The following is a 6000-nucleotide window of genomic DNA, read 5'->3' as shown; positions in this document are numbered from 1 at the left end:
AGCATCGGATTCTAGGTTTCAGCTCAGGTCACGGTCTCATTGTGGGATCAAGCCCTGTCATGTCTCTGTGCTGAGCATGGAGCCTGCTTGAGATCACTCTCTCCTTCTCCCTCTGCTCCTCCCCTTCCTCACTCGCTCATGCTCTCTCTCTTAAAAAAAAAAAAAAAAGGGAGTGACTGTGATTCACAGAAAATAATGCTCTGGAATAAAATTATAGGGAAAGACTGTATTCTTCAAGAGTATCAATGCCACCATAAAAGACAAAAAAAAAAAAAAATTCTAGGTTAAAGGAAGCCAGAGAGACACGACAGGTAAATCCAATGCTTGATGCTAGACTGGATCCTATATTTGGTGGGGTAAGGGTGGAGGGGAGAGAGGTGAAGGGGTGGGAGGGCACAGATATGCTATAAGGGGAGTTATTAGGGCAAATGACAAAATTGTAATATGACAGATTAGATGAAAGTATTGCTTCAAGGAAAATACCAAGGCTATGAAAAAGACTATTCCTACTCTTAAGAAATATATAGACAGAGCACAAACAATAAAGGCAATGGGGTAAAATGTTAGCCATGGGTCAATTTTGATCAAGTATATTGTATTAGTTATCATGGACAGGAGGGTAAACATGTAATTTGTCATTCAAACCAGGACACATTTGAGAGTGAAAGGGAACACAATTCAAAGTTATGCCAGGGGGGCGCCTGGGGGGCTCGGGGGCGCCTGGGGGGCTCAGGGGCGCCTGGGGGGCTCAGTCGTTAAGCGTCTGCCTTCGGCTCAGGCATGATCCCGCCGTTCTGGGATCGAGCCCCACATCAGGCTCCTCCGCTGGGAGCCTGCTTCTTCCTCTCCCACTCCCCCTGCTTGTGTTCCCTCTCTCTCTGGCTGTCTCTATCTCTCTGTCAAATAAATAAAATCTTTAAAAAAAAATTATGCCAGGACAACAGGTAAAAACCAAGACAGTCCTGGGAAACCAGAACCCCAGTCACTGGTGACCTTTAAAGTACGTTATTGAATACATGATGTAGGGATAATCCAGCAACCGAAAAAATAAAGCGAGAGCACTATTTCAAAAATTCCAGATTGACCATATATTTAAATAGAAAAGAGAAACAATAAAAGTACTATGAGAAGCCATACAATAATTTCCTTCTATATTCTTAGAAAAGGGAATGTCTTTATAACACAAAAACCCAAACAATAAGAATATTTTACATGACAAAAACCATCATAAGCAAAGTGAAAAGCCAAATGACACTCTGGAAACAATATCTGCAATTTATATTTCAGATAAAGAGCTAATTAACCTAATATATAAAGAGCTCCTACAAATCAATTTTTAAAATACCATTAACTTCACAAAAAAATGGGCAAAGTATAAGGAGACAATTCACAGAGAAGACAATTAGATGAAAAGTTCCTCAATCTCAGCCATAATATGAGAAATGCAAAATAAAAATAGCATAAGTTATGTTTTACCTATCAGATTAACAGTAAGAAAAAGTTTGATAACATGCTTTGCTTGTGTGGAAGTGAGCACATGACACAACAGTATGACTTATACATTCCTCGTTATAATATAAACTCTTCAAACTTGTAATAATTATTAAATATTCCTTAATCTTGCATTTTAAAGTTTGCTTTTAATACGTTTCAATATTCTAGTCTTTGGTACACTTATATTTTAAAGCATAATAAGTAGCAAAATTTGCTTTTTTCTTCCAGCTGAGCACACCTAATGACCAGAATCTTGACTTTTGAATCATTACCACCACTTGGTGATAGCATGCGCTAATTTCATGTTCGTACCTACTGCGTGATAAAACAACCTCTTAATAAATGAATTTATAGCAGCAAATGCTGTCTCGCACAACAAATTCTCTCATTTTTTCATACTTAGGCCTCTCCTCCATGCTCCCTCCCTAACATGCTTAATAGAAGCCGAAATCTTCAGATATCTTTAACCCATCAGTAGCCACATCACCAATGGGATTCTCACTGGATTCTCCAGACCTCACCAGAGCATGTACCCAGGAATCAGGCTGGGGTTATGTTGTTTGTTGTTGATGTTGTTTTGGCCCTCCTTTGATCTTTAGAGCGAATCAGAGCTTTTAGCTCAGACTGTCATTAGCGGTCCCCTCGATGTCACTCTCACCTAAATTAATAGTGCTCTAAAATCCAAACTCCACCTTTAAGACTGGACATCGAAGGTAGACTAGATTAGTTCCACAGAGCGAAGTATTAATCAGCGTTTTACACACACGTGCACTCTGGGGGAAGGAGACAGAGAGAGGGAGGCTTTCAGAAGTCTGGCAGGAAAGGAGCTCTCCCAACAATGAAAGAATGCCGTGGACTGGAATCTGAGATGATCTTTCCGTTTGTAGCTAGATACACTTGAACAACCTGAGGGAGGATGACAAGCAAAGATCTGGATGAAGAGCATACATATGCATGTATTGTTCTTGGAAAACCAAACTCATAAATGAGCTACCATGGGTTCCCGGACGACCCTCAGGAAGAATACACAGCTACCCACTTCAGAACACTTAGATACCTGCTTCTCGCCTGGTGCAGAACAGCTGCTCTTTGACAACGTGATCAAAGTGGCAGCGGAAGCGCATGACCCATGTCCCAGCCAGTCCTCCCACTGGCCTGCCCCTGAACAGGGGACTCTCACCCTAGCCATTCTTCTCTCTTGGATCAAGGCATTCAGGCCTCAGTTAAAATGTAAATGTCATCTGATAGGGATGACACACGCGGCTGCTATCAGCCCTAACACTTCATCCCATTAAGTGACCGAGTGAGTGAGCAGCCTATCAGGGACCCTTAGTAACTAAGGAACAAAACAGGTGTGTGTTGATGATAGAGCAGGAGTTGGGAAAACTCTGGAACCTGAGAAAAGAAGGATAGAACAAGTACGTTTTGGTGGTAGAGAAGGAACTGTAAACTTTAGAATCTGCGGGGCGGAAACGTCCAGGTGGGTTGCCACTGTTAAGGACTCCGGAATTCATAGGAGAGACTGAGCATCTGGGGGTGGCTTCTTACACCTACTAGTTTACGTTCTTTTCTTCCTCCCCTTTTCTCCCCTTCTCCCTTTTGCAATTATTTCTGCAATTATCAGAAGGTACTACATTAGATGTTAGAGGCATCGTCCTTGGCTTTCAACATGGCTTGTCTACATTTTAATGCCATTTAATTTCCCAAAGGGAACACTATTCTTCATGCCCTGTACAGAATGAAGCTGATGATTTAACCTGCTTTGTTCACTAGGACTCTCAATAATGGAGAGAGAGTACATGGCAGGAAAAGTCTCGTTTCTGAGCCTGGTACACCAGTGACAGCATTGACTGGTAACATCCTTCAGAGTCCTGTACCTTATTATTATTATTTTTTTAAAGATTATCTATTTACTTGAGAGAGCGAGAGAGAGCAGAGCAAGGAAGAACACCGGTGGTGGGGGTGGAGAGACAGGGAAAGGGAGAAGCAGACTTTCTGCCGAGCAGGGAGCCCAATGCAGACGGAGCTGGATCCCAGGACCCTGGGGCCATGACCTGAGTCGAAGGCAGATGCTTAACCGACTCAGCCACCCGGGCGCCCCAAGAGTCCTGTACCTTAGAAACGCAGCGCATGTAACTCTTGCCATACAGACCTGTACTTACCCTTTAGTTAGAACTATATCCAGTAAATATGTACTTTGTTTGATTCATTCAGTCATAGTTGAATTTTTCTTAAGTCTATAGAGAGTCTACTGTTTGTTCTACCATACTGATGATGGGATTTGAGAATCTTTCTATTGTTTTCTAAGTACTTGGTGTGCAATCAGTTGGTGAGGTCACATAGTGACTGTCCAGACTCCTCTAGATTTTCCACTAAAGAAAAAACTTCCCCGTGCCTGTGTTTAACTCAGAAAGCTTATTTAGCCATTTGATTTTGTATGAATTTTTCCAAAATAAAGTTTAATCCGACGGCATTAAGCTTAAAATATTAAAATCACTTTAGCAAGTATTAGAAGCAATATTCTAAATGATATATAGCAAAATATAAAGGATAAGACACCATATTTACCATTTGAAAGTTTTCCTCTCTAATTTCTAATTATTACAATTTGTTCATTCCACAAATTTCACCAAGCACCGGCTGGGTACAGGCTTTGGGCCGGGCACCGAGCAGACAGTGCAAATACAATTACAGCCAAAGTCTCGCTCTGCTCTCCTCCAGGAGCATTTCTCTCCTGAGCTTAAACAAAACCAGACCCCGGAGACAAATGAGCTGTACGCTAAAGGTTTGAGTGTAGAGTTGGCTGTTGGAAACTCACACCCTAATTTCAGCCGCGAAGAAAGACGTCGGGGGCAGGTGGATTCCAGCAGCACCAACCAACGGGATGTATTCATCCGCCGGAAACCCAGTCCTGAGGAATCTGCCTCGAATCCCACTAACTACAATTGAGACATCAGTTTTGGGGGCATTGGGGGACTCAGGAGACAAGAAACACGTGTCACTAGGATCTTCTGAACAAGGGCAGAAAACCCAGAGCACAACAAATAGTTTCCGTTCCTCCACTGGCATAAGAGAAGGCATCTCCAAAAGCAAACAGTCCTCATATGTTCCCACTTGTGGATCAAAAGGCAGTTGAACCCAGGGGAGGGGAGAAGTGTGAGATCATTCGTAAGTGCGTGTTTACTGCTCTCGGGCTGGAAGGACTGAGCCTCTCGTGCAAATACCTGGCACTCGGCTCCAGGCAGGCGCCCGGCATGCAAGCTTTTGGGGTCGGAGCCGAGCCACGCTGGCCGGTTCCTTTAATGACTCCCCCGAGCGGCGGGCCCCCCACACCTTGGCGGGTGCGGCCATTGTCCACCAACTTACCGCTCTTTTCTCAGCGACACTTGTCCTGCAGCGCACTGCCTGAAGGACGGAGGAACCTGCTTGCCGCGTCTCCACCGGCATTTTCCTGGATGCCCCAGGCAGTTTAATTTATTTAAACCACCCGGATGCCCTCCTGCCTCCACGGGTCAAGCTAGGAGCCGGAACTCGTTGGGATCCTTCCTCTTGTATATTTTCCTGACTCCTCCCCTCGGCCCTGCTTCCGGCGCATTCACCTACCCAGGCTTGGGTGGTACTAGCCCCTGCCCCCGCGTGCCAACCTTGCTGGTGTGCACCACTAAGTGCCTCTGATACTCCCACGCTTGTCCACGTGTTCCCTTGCACGTGTTAAACGTGCATTGAGGTCTGGGACCGGGTCTGTCTTACCTTTGACGTTGCTGTCACATAGAGTGGCAGACACTCAGAAAACCTTTGATAACTGAGGGAATGTATCTCCTAGCATGATGGTTAGCTTTCCAAACAGAGGAGGGAATCACAGCACTAGTTGCAACTCCACATTGCTCCCCTGACAAAACGCCAACACATGTTGGCAATGCATATGATTTCACATAGATTTATATTCAGTTTTTTCTCTACCTCTCCAAACACAAAGAATTGTATAACATCGTTCTCCATACAGAATATCTTCTCAAAAAATTTTGGAATTATTGTATACAGAATTTTAAAAGTAGGGTTTTATTATTGGAATTATTGTGTACAGAATTTTAAAAGTAGGGTTTTAAAAAAGATTTTATTTATTTGAGAGAAAGAGTATGGGTGGGGGAAGGGGCAGACGGAGAGGGAAAAGCAGATGCCCCACTGAGTGGGGAGCCCAAGGTGGGGAGGCCTGATCCCAGGACCCCTAGGTCACGATCCCAGCTGAAGTCAGACACTTAACCGCCTGAGCCACCCAGGCGTCCCTAGAGATAGATTTAAAGAAAATCTGGAAGGGCTTAAAAGAGATACAAATTGATTTCTCCATAAACTTTAGAGCACCATTCTAAATAGTATTCAGTAAAGAACAATCTTTTTAAAATCTAAGTTCCAAAGCCAATGTTCACAGGTGTTCTATTCTTCATTTCTTCTATTTTTCTGGCCAAAGAGTGTTATCTATCCTGACTCTGCATATGACTTGGATAGTGC

The sequence above is a fragment of the Ursus arctos genome, unplaced genomic scaffold (genome assembly GCF_023065955.2).
Source record: "Ursus arctos isolate Adak ecotype North America unplaced genomic scaffold, UrsArc2.0 scaffold_17, whole genome shotgun sequence".
Lineage (NCBI taxonomy): Eukaryota > Metazoa > Chordata > Mammalia > Carnivora > Ursidae > Ursus > Ursus arctos.
The sequence above is the reverse complement of the archived record's forward strand: the minus strand, read 5'-3'. Positions refer to the sequence as shown.